The following is an 11515-nucleotide window of genomic DNA, read 5'->3' on the forward strand; positions in this document are numbered from 1 at the left end:
TGAGCTGTCAGCACAGAGCCCGATGCGGGGCTCGAATTCACCAACCGTGAGATCACGACCTGAGCTGAAGTCGGACACAACGGACTGAGCCACTGTGGTGCCCCAACTTCCTGTTACCTTTGTAGTACTCTATTCCTTAGAGTCCCTGGGTGGGTACCGGGAAGCAGGATCTTTGGGAGTCATTTTGGAAGCTGCCTACTGCAGTGGTCAAGCTTGAATCAGCGAACAGGTCACAACGGTCAGGCCATGGGGAGGTCTAGGTAGGGTGGCCCCTTGACCGTCAGGCCAGCAGCTGGGGACCTGTCATTAAGGCAATGCCATGGGCCAGGCCCAGGAGGACACTGCAGAATCAGGCAGCTGTGGGACTCAGAATTCCAACAAGGTGTTGCATCGAGTAAAGGAGGATGGTCCGGACTCTGAGAGCCCAGGTGGCAGAGGTGAGTCAGGAGAGTGGGAGAATTTTAAAACTTGGTAATGACTCTCGGAGCCAGGAGGCTTCTTAGGCATGGTCTCCCTGACAAAGATTGATCCTAGACCCTGATAAGTCCGGACCTTGTAGGTGGGACCAGAGACCCTCTTTAGGAAGGAGGGAAGCAGCACAGAGAAGGTTCCGGAACCAGGCAAGTGGGCTTAGCATCCTGGCCCAACCATTTGCTAGTTGTGGGAACCTGGGCGAATGAATTGACCTCAAACCTGAGTTTTCTCTTCTCTAAGATGATACCTAACCCACAGTGAGGCTGAGAAAAATGAGGCGAAATGCTAAAAGCCCCCCCCCCATGCAATGTTCTGCTGAATAGCATTCAGTAAAGGTTTATTATGTTATCAAGATGGTTATATAAAAGTAGCACATTTAGAAAGGAGAATGAGTCCATTCCTTAAAATCGAAACAACACCCATGTATTTATTTATTTTTTTAAGTTTTGTTCATTTAAGTAATCTCTACACCCAACGTGGGGTTTGAACTCACATCCCCGAGATCAAGAGTTTTATGTTCTTCCGAATGAGCCAGCCAGGCATCCTCAAACGACACCAATTTAAGGAAGCTGATGTTCTCTGGTTGAGAATATAAGATCTGACCCAGGTTCACATTTACTAATAAAGGGTGATTGGCTGTTTCAGTTTCAGGTCAGGCATTGAATTAGATGCCTAAAGTGTTGTTGTTGTTGTTGTTGTTGTTGTTGTTTTTAAGTTTATTTATTTATTTTGAGTGGGGAGGAGCATAGAGAGAGGAAGAGAGAGAGTCTCAAGCAGGCTCATTGCTGTCAGTGCACAGAGCCCTATGCAGGGCTCGAACCCACGAACTATGAGATCATGACCTGAGCCAAAACTAAGAGTCAGAAGCTTAACCGACTGAGCCACCCAGGTGCCCCTAGGCATCTGTTCAATAGCATTGGGGTCTCCCTTGGGAAGGAATACCTCCTCCTGCAATCCTTCTTCACCTAGAACAGATTTAAATTCACACATGGTCTCCAGAAGGCTTCTGAGCCTCCCGGGAGGTTTTCATTAAGGATGAGAGATTTTCTAACACTGGTTTTCAGATACCCCACAGCTCCACCAGAACTCCTTCTGTGGATAAGGATGCGCTAAAGGTCAGTGTCAACTCTGGATTCAATAGTCGAGGTTCTTAGCTGCAGCAAAGTTTAAGCAGAAAGGGATTCACCCCCACGGTATTGTACCATTCGACGTGTCCAACAAGGCTGGAGAACCCAGTGTGGGCCTCACACGGCCACGAACCACGCAGCTGGTAACCGCACCACAGGACTTTTCTGTTTTCAATTCTGCATTAACGGTGTCTGGGATCTGCTTCAACATAACATGAGGAGGGGAGAGCCCTGGGCCGGGGGGAGGGGGGTGGTGGTATAGATGAAAAGAAACTAGACTCAAGTTAACAATTGTTGAAATTGGAGCAGGTGAATGAGAGTTCTTTTTACTAGTCTATTTTTTAAAAACAGATTTTGTTTAAAAGATTTTATTTTTTAAGTAATCTCTATACACCCAACCTGGGGCTCGAACTCATGACCCCGGGCTTAAGAGTCGCCTGCTCTACCCACTGAGCCAGCCAGGCACCCCTAAAGACAGATTTATTGAGATACGATTTACATACCGTCATATTCATACAATCCGATGAATTTTCGTCTATTTACAGATTTGAGTCACCATCACCACCAGTTAAATTTAGAATGTTTTTTTTTTTATTTTTGTTAACATTTATTTATTTTTGAGATATAGAGAGACAGAGCATGAATGGGGGAGGGTCAGAGAGAGAGAGACACAGAATCCGAAACAAGCTCCAGGCTCTGAGCTGTCAGCACAGAGCCCGACGCAGGGCTCGAACTCACGGACAGCGAGATCATGACCTGAGCCGAAGTCGGCCACCCAACCGACTGAGCCACCCAGGCGCCCCAAATTTAGAATGTTTTTATCAACCCCCAAAGAAACCCTGTCCGCATCAGCAGTCACTTACTCCCCATTCGTACTCTGTCTGAACCCCAGCAACAAGTAATCTCTGCTCTGTCCCCACCGATTTGCCTATTCTGGACACGTCACATAAAGACGCAATTATACCGGGTGTGATCTTTCATGACTGGCTTCTTTCACTTATGGCATAATGTTTTCCAGGTTCATCCACATTGTGGCTCGTATCGGTGCTTCGTTCTTATTGTGGATGTCATTCCATTGTGTGGATGGATCCTGTTTTGTTTATCCAGTCCTCCGTGGATGGACCCTTGGGTTGTTTTCGCCTTTTGGCTATTTGGTAAATAATGCTGCTGTGAACTTGGTATAAGAGTATCTGTTTGAGCCCCTGCTTCCAGCTTTTTTGGGTATATACCTAGCAGTGGAATTGCTGAATCATATGGTAATTCTATGTATAGCTTTTTGAGGACCTGCCAAACTGGTTCCCACAGCAGCTGCACCATTTTTCATTCCCACCGGCAGGGTAGAAGGGTTCCAATTTCTCCAGACCCTTGCCAACTCTTGTTATTTCTGATTCCAGCCATCCTAGTGGGTGTGAAGTGATATCTTCTTGTGGTTGAGACTTGCATTTCCCTGAGGGCTAATGATGTTGAGCATCTTTTCGTGTGCGTATTGGCCATTTATCTATTTTCCTTGGGGAAATGTCCACTCAAGTCTTTCTCACATTAAAAAAAAAATATCTACTTGAGAGAGAGAGAGAGAGAGAGAGAGAGAGAGAGAGAAGACCCCAAGCAGGCTGTGCACTGACAGCAGAAAGCCTGATGCGGGGCTCGAACTCACGAACTGTGAGATCATGACCTGAGCCGAAGTCAGACGCTTAACCAGCTGAGCCATTGAGGCGCCCCACTTTGCACATTTTTTAAATGGCCCTTTAAAACATACTTTTAATTGAGTTGTGATACTTCTGTATATATTCCGGGTTGCAAGTCCCTTGCCAGGCAAATGATTTGCCAATATTCACCCCCATTTTGCAGATTGTCTTTTCACTTTCTGGAGGGTGTAGTTTGAAGGACAAAAGTTTTAAATTCCAATGACATGTAATTTATTTTTCCTCCTATTGCTTATGGTTTTTTGTGTGATATCTAAGAAATCATGGCCTGAGCCAACTTCGTGAAGACTTTCTCGCGTGTTTTCTTCTAAGGGTTTTAGAGTTTTAGTTTGTATATTCAGGTGTATGATCTATTTTGAGTTAATTTTGGGATGCGATGTGAGGTAAGAGATCTCCATTAATTTTTTTGCATGTGGATATTAGTCTATGTTTGTATATGTTGAAAGTTTTCCACAATAAAAACTTAAGAAAAGGCAATGACAAAAAAATATATATATATACAGCAGATGGGAACTGCCTGTAGTTGCTAATAACCACTACCAAAGAGTGGCTTCCACAAGATATGTTTGCGTTTCTGCTTATTTAGTTTGGAGGCAGGTACAGCTGATGTGGCTTGAACCAACATCTTGCCATCTGTTTGTTTCAACATTCCTATACGTTGCCCCCATCCTCAAGGTTGCCTCATGGTCAGGAAGTAGTTGCTGGAACACCAGCCATCACTTCTCCATTATGAGCAGGAAGAAGAAAAAAAATGCGGGTGGGGGTGGGAAAGGAGCCATACGTCTTTAAATAACCTTTCCTGGAACCAATTTAAAAACCTGGGTTTACAACCCATGGGCTACTTCCATGGCGGGGAGGGGCACATTAACATCCTTGTCAATATAAGGTCTCTGACGGTAAGTCACCTGCACAGGCACGGGTGTCATGTAACCAAAGCCGCAGGCTGTGATGGACAGTGACAGTGGCCCAGTCCATATCCATTCTCTAGCATCTTAGTGGCAAGTAGCATTGTGCGATTATGAGCCCAGTCTTGCCAGAACTTTCAAGTTTTAGAGGCTTCGGTTCTACATTTTGTATGAACCCTCCAGATTTTTCAGCGTTGGCAACAACAAAATAATAATAATAATAATAATAATAAACCTTGCCTGGGCCAAACGCAGTACATCTGTGGCCCATATCCCGTCTCCGTGCTGCTGGTTGACAACCTCTACCTTCAGGCGAACGTGGGAGCCCTCTAGACGCCCAAGGGCACAGGGCTGGTATTACGATTCTGGCGTGGCTCTGAGCCAGCAGGGGGGGTGCGGGCAGTCACGAGGAAGGAGGTTTTGGCTCAACTCTAGGAAGAACTCCATCCGCAGAGCTGTCAAAAACAGAAGGAGCTGGCCGGGGAGGTAGGAAGTTCTCCGTTGCTGGAGGTGTTTGCGCAGATCCTGGAGGACTGCTCGCCGATGACTTCAGAGTCTCCCCCCCCCGCCCCCGGAAGTCTCTGAGGCTGTTTGAAAACTGCCACGATGACTACTTCTGCAGCATTGACTTCCTGCAAGGAGATCCCACAGGGGAGGGGAAGGCAGGACGCTGTGTCCCCGCCTTCCAGGGGACAAGGTAGTGGAACCTGGGAAATTCCCTCCCCATCCCCGTGGCCTCTATTAAATTTCGCCTGTCTGGATGGCAAAGGTGGACTTTCTAGTTGCTCACAAGCATGATCCGACTCATCTCCAGACTCACCGCTTGAGGTTGCACAACACACGTGTGGCTTTTCTTATGGGGGAGGGTGCAAGCTATTTGATGCAATTGAGTTATTTGTTCAGGCCTTCAGGGCCGGTGACATGGGGACACGATTTGTGCAGGTGCACAGGGACCTGCCTCCGGAAGGTCGCTGCATCTGGTGTAATCACTCTTCTGTCATCTTAGAATTCCTAGTCACTTTTGGGGCGCCTGGGTGGCTCAGGCGGCTAAGCGCCCGACTTCGGCTCAGGTCATGATCTGGAGGTTTGTGGGTTCGAGCCCCGCGTCGGGCTCCAGAAAATCAGTGCAGACCTTGCTTGGGGTCCTCTCTCTCTGCCCCTCCTCTACTTGCGCTCTCTCTTTCAAAAATAAATAAGTAAATCTCAAAAAACCACAATTCTTAGTCGCTTTTGGACAAGGGGCCCCACGCTTCCATTTTGTACTGGGCCCTGCAAGTTAAGTGGCCAGTCCTTCATACTTTTACTCAAAATGTCTGGAAAGTCCAAGGCATTGAGTTTGCAGAACAGCCTCACACAACACACTCATAATCTAGTCAGGGAAACGGACAAAGGGGAGAGGTAGGCACTATGGAAATATTTGCTATGTAAAGCTCTAGGTGTTTGCAAGAGGGACCTCTGACTTAGACAGGGAGGTCAGGACGGAGCAGGCCATTCAGGAGTCCAGGTCTGAACTTCAATTGCTTGTGGAAATTCATTTTTCCATTACAGGAGAACTCTAGGCCGGCACATGGCTGCTTACCTAAGGACTACATTTCCCAGCATCCCTGGCAGTTAGCTGTGATCATGTGACTAGTTATCACCAATCGAATGAGTGGAAATGGCAGGGGCCACTTCTGAGTCTGGACTTCAGAGCATCCCTGTGTGCCTTCTTCCTGCAGGTGGAATCGGCCTGGGGAGGGGACCCAGCTTCAATCATGCAGGGGACCGAGAGGGCCTGGAGGCGGGCAGAGCAATGACTGGAAGGAACCTGGGTCTCTGAATGACCACTAGGAACAGAGCTTCCCGCTCACCTGGACAAGCTTATCTCCGAACCACTACTGGAGCAAAAAGAAAGTTATATTCTTTTTTTCCAAATTAAAATATTAAAAAAAAATTTTTGACATTTATTCACCTTTGAGAGACAGAGCACAAGTGGGGGAGGGGCAGGGAGAGAGAGAGAGAGAGAGAGAGAGAGAGAGACCGAAGCCAAAGTAGGCTCCAAACTCTGAGCTGTCAGCACAGAGCCTGACGCGGGGCTTGAACTCAGGAACCATGAGATCATGACCTGAGCTGAAGTTGGCTGCTTGACCAACGGACCCACCCAGGCGCCCCTAAGATGTGTATATTTTTTTAAATTTTAAGTAGGCTCCATGCCCAATGTGCGGCTTGAACTCACAGCCCTGCAATCAAGAGTTGCGTGCTCTACCAACTGAGCCAGCCAGCCATCTGAGAGACTTAATGCATTTTAAGCTACTGCATTCCGGGACCTCTTTGTTAGCCTCCTCAAACAAATGCAATGAGTAAATAGGAAGTATCTATGTGGGAAAAGGGAGAGAAGGCAGACTCCAAAACACCCAGTTGAGAGAGAACATAGTCCATTCAGGCAGGGAACTGGGAACGATTCAGGACGCCTGAAGCCCCAGCTGAGGGTGGGGAGGGGGTCTTTGTCGGCTAGGGATGTTCTACTCAAATACCTTGGACTGCGTGTTTAAACAATAGATACTTATTTCCCACGGGAGGCTGGGAAGTCTAAGATCAAGGTGCCTGGTGAGAGCTTCCCCCCACCCCCCCCCCCCGTCTTGCAGACAGCCACCTTCTCACTGTCCCCGCTTTGGTGTCCCTTCATCTTCTCACAGGGACACGAATCCCATCACGGGGACTCCATTTGACTGACCCCATTTAACCGTATTGATGAGGGAGCATAAGGCAAGCTGACAGGCCGGAAACACCCCCCGGCCCCCAAGTGGGATGTGTGTGCTATAAGGAAAAATGAAAAGGGAAAAACACATGGTTAACTGATAGGGAGCACAGTCCTGAGGGACATGGGTGGGTCTCCATCAGTTTACAAATATCTTAGTAAATCGCAAGAAAAAGCCAGTCTTATCAATAGCCTCATCTCCAGAAAACTGTAGACTCAGTTTCCTTGGAGCCTCAACATCACCCTCCATAGTGATGTGGGGACAAAGGCAGAAGGAAATGGCAGGTTAAATTAAATGTCCTTATAACCTGCAGCCCATTGACAAATACTTGAGGCCGGCAGAGTAAAACGTTTCCTCAGGAACTCCCTGTGGTCTTAATGCTAACACTCCACCTTAGCTTGACCATAGCCAGGCCTCCAGGATCCTGAGAGTCGTTAGCATATGAAAATCTCACTGGAAACTTCCCTTGGACCTGACCTCCCCCAACTCCCAAATGTATAACCCTTCTCTCCACAGGGTCTGGGACAGCTCTTCCTGCCCACGGGTCCTGTCTCCATGCTTTAATAAAATCACCATTTTGCACCAGAGAGGTCTTCAAGAATTCTTTTTTGGCCGTCGGCTCCAGACCCCACGAACCCCACCATCACCTCAAAAATCCTCATCACTATCACCTTCAAAAACAATCTCCTTGGGGTGCCTGGGTGGTTCAGTTGGGTAAGCATCCAACTTTGGCTCAGGTCATGATCTCAGGGCTCTTGAATTTGAGCCCCACGTTGGGCTCTGTGCTGACAGCTCGGAGCCTGGAGCCTGCTTCAGATTCTGTGTCTCCCTCTGTCTCTGTCCTTCCCCTGCTCGTTTTCTCTCTCTCTCTCTCTCTCTCTCTCTCAAGAATAAAGAAACGTTAAAAAAAAAATCTCATTAGGACTTAGAGCTTCAACATAGTAACATTTTTGGTGGCGGAGTGGGGTCGGGACACAAACATTCAATCCTTAATGGATAAGGAAAAGGAAGATGGGACCACATCTTGGACCTCACATGCCAACAACGTCTGTTGTCCTCCTGTGAGCTGTGGGGAGCCACGCGGGCTGTGACATGATCGGATTAGCTTTTCGGTTGGTCAGCTTGAGTTGCAACCTGCAAACTTTTAAATGTATGAAACATTTCAGAAGACTCGTCGATAATACAATAAGCAGTCACCTACCCCACCGCCTCGCTTGAAAAATACATTACAGATGAAGTCCCAGGATCTCTTTCCTGATTCCAAATTCAGCTTAGTTTATTTTGTTTGGTCTGTTTGGGGTTTTTTTGAGGGCCCTTGGATAGGGCAAGAAGGAAAACAGGGCATGAATCCTTGAATATATGGTGTGTCCTCAGCACCATGCCAGGTACTGTAGGATTACACATATCAGAGAAGCAGACGTGGCCGGGTGAAAAACAAACAAACTTGTGCATTCCCAGAATAAGCAGATTCCCTTCTGAGACCAGGTGCAGCACGCTGGCGGGGGCACATGTTTCTGGAGCACAAGTACGGGCCACGATGGAATATTTGCACAGAACGTGCAGGCAGGACTCCTTCCGATGCACGTGTAGAGGAACGGTGTGGCCAAAGGAACTCTGAACCACGTCTCGGGAAGGTTTGCAGTTCTGAACGGACTCCGAAGGATGGGTGGAGGGGCGGGGATACAGGTGGTATTCTATCTTTTCACTCAGCGGATGGCTGGGACTTTGGAAGACAAAGAAGAGGACATGGGAAGCGAGCAGCTGGTGATGTCAATGGTGTTGAAGAAGATTTCATTTCCTGGGCAAGAGGCGAATACAGGACCACTGGCCATAAAGTTAGAGAAGAATGCGTTTGGCAGGAGATATCCCAATGGCATCAAAGGGCATCGAAAAAAGGTTGTTATGGGATGTGGAGCGGACACTTGTTGCTTTGGTCTGTTCGGCATCCACTTACCGTCTTCTTTCAATGGCCTCTTTATCTTGGAAGGGAAACCATCCGTCTTTTTCTCATGGTCTATGTGGCCAAACAGGTTTCATCCCATCTTTTAGCACCAAAAAAAGTCACCAGAATTTCAATGATTGATTCAGAGGTGGCCCCACGACCCTATCTGGACCAATGAGAGTTGTCACTGGCACTTTGCTCAAATGGCTGGCAGTGACGTGTTCTTTCTTTTTCTATTAGAGAGGTAAGGTGATCAATTATATGTTTGGAGCTGCTGGATGACACCTTGCTTTAAGGAGACTGAGAATTAGGTCAACATAGCAGAAAGCTGAGCCTGATGATGGAGAGAGAGAGAAACACCTTAAAACATTACAGCACCTGGATTTAACCGTGCCTGAAGCTAACCCTATTGCTTGGACTTTCCAACTATACAAGCCAATATTCTCCCTCCCAGCCCTCTGGTTTAGTGTGGTTTCAGTCGACTTACTGCCACGGATCATTGAGGAGAAAATGGAAAACAGTCTTGGTGCAACAGTCCAGAACAGATAACAGAGACAGTGTCATTATTCCTGAGCAAAAATAGAGACTAGAACTTTATGGTTTTACAGGTGTATCTCCCAATGCAAAGGGCATAGGGAATGGATAAGGCAAGATTTTCATGTTACTGAAAGAAGCAAAATGTAATTTCATAAACATCACTACCACTTGGAGGGGATTCATGACTAGCAGGGCCAACGGAAGGATACATGTTGTTTAAAAGATGCAAATCTAATGGAAAGGGCAAAGTGTGTAACAGCTCCTGCAAAGAAAGTCTGTCAGGGGCGCCTGGCTGGCTCCATTGGTAGAGCATGTGGTTCTTGATCTCGGGGTCATGAATTCAACCCCGCCATGTTGGGTGTAGAGTTTACTTAAACAGATAGGGGTGCCTGGGTGGCTCAGCCGGTTAAGCGTCCAACTCTTGATTTCGGCTCAGGTTGTGATCTCACGGTTCATGAGTTCCAGCTTGGGATTCTCTCTCTCCCTCTCTCTCTGCCCCTCCCCGACTTGTGCTCTCTCTCAAAAAATAAATTAATTTAAAAACTTAAAAATAAATAAAAAGAAGAAGGTCTATCCATCAGTGTGGAAGGCTTTTGGGTCAGGACTAACACAGACACAAGACCCCACTCCACCTGCCCCACCCCCCTCCCCACCGGGCCCGAGGAAGCTTCTAGACGATGCTTTCCTAACACATGTCCCAAAGGCCACGATACAGGGTCACTTATAAATCCATGTCCCAGATATAAGGGATAGGACTTTCGTGCCAGATGCTGGCCAAGTGTTTCATAAATAGGTTCACTTACTCTTCACTGCAATTTTAAGAGGGACATTCCAGAATGATCCTCATTCCAGAGATAAGGAGATGGAGGTTGAGCAAAGCTAAAAAAATTCCCGAAATGAGGTCAGTGTTCTAGCCAGGATTTGAACTCAGCCATCTGGATCCTAACCACTACATTATGTTGCGTATTTCCTTTCATTTGTGTAAATTCCTCATTTTATTGTGTGCTTAGACTTCTGTGGCTTGCATATTACCCTTCTTTTCTTTTTCTTTTCTTTTTCTTAGTAGTTTGTTTGTTTGTTTGTTTTAGTAGGCTCCACACCCAACATGAGGCTTGAACTCACAACCCTGAGATCAAGAGTTGCACCCTCCACCATCTGAGCCAGCCAGGCGCCCCTTTTTTTCCCCTTCTACTTGATATCATAATAGAGGCACTTTCCCATTTTGTTTAAAGCTCTTAACTTTTTTAATTAAAAAAAGTACACACATGTCAAATGAGAGAGACTAATCTAAGGGAAGCTATGAACCCATCACAAGGCTTCAACAATTATCAACCAATCTTATTTCCTCTGTCCACGCCTCACTCCATTATCTAAAGCAAATTGCAGACAGCACATTATTTTATCTGTAAATATGGCAGCGTGCAATTTTAGTAATTTGTTTCTTTTTTATCTTCCATCTCCTCAGGAAACCACAGCCCTGTTGGTCGCGTAACGATTACATCCAATGGAAAACTTCAATATTTGGTCATAGAGTGAAGAGCTCTTGGTTTTAGTCCCTGAATCCCTCTTTGAAATGACCTAAGTAATTTCTTAATGTTGTCGGAATCCAGTCTGTGCTCAGATTTTCCCCATGTAAACGTTACTGTGAATGCTCTCCTTAAGTTGATTCTGAGGACACATCGGGAAGACTTTGGTGGGCGGTATGGAAGTGTCAGAACTCTTGAGCCAATGTGTCCCTGTCTCTGTGGAATCCGAGATTGCAAAGAAACAAAGACGCTCCCCAGATGTCGGAAACCAGATTTCCAAAAGTTCAGTAGAAAGAAATATGTCTGACTCCCGTTTCTCACTGCTCTGTCCAATATGGTAGCACTAACCACATCTGGCTGTGTACATTTATATTAGTGAAAATACAGTTTTAGGGGAAGCTGGGTGGCTTAGTCGGTTATGCTAATATGACTCTTGATTTTGGCTTAGGTCATGATCGCACGTTCGTGAAATCAAGCCCCATGTTGGATTCTGTGCCAGTGTGGAGCTTGCTTGGGATTCTCTCTCTCTCACTCTGTCTCTGTCCCTATCCTTCTCTCTCTCT

General features: G+C 46.7%; 1 non-coding gene across 1 annotated transcript; it reads right to left on the minus strand.

Annotated features, from left to right (window-relative positions):
* Positions 1-10875: 10875 nt before the first annotated feature.
* LOC122486227 lies at positions 10876-11006 on the minus strand. The gene has a single exon (XR_006298076.1). It is a non-coding gene; the product is annotated as a small nucleolar RNA SNORA25 (small nucleolar RNA).
* Between the last annotated feature and the right edge of the window lie 509 nt (positions 11007-11515).

Source organism: Prionailurus bengalensis, chromosome E1, assembly GCF_016509475.1.
Source record: "Prionailurus bengalensis isolate Pbe53 chromosome E1, Fcat_Pben_1.1_paternal_pri, whole genome shotgun sequence".
NCBI lineage: Eukaryota > Metazoa > Chordata > Mammalia > Carnivora > Felidae > Prionailurus > Prionailurus bengalensis.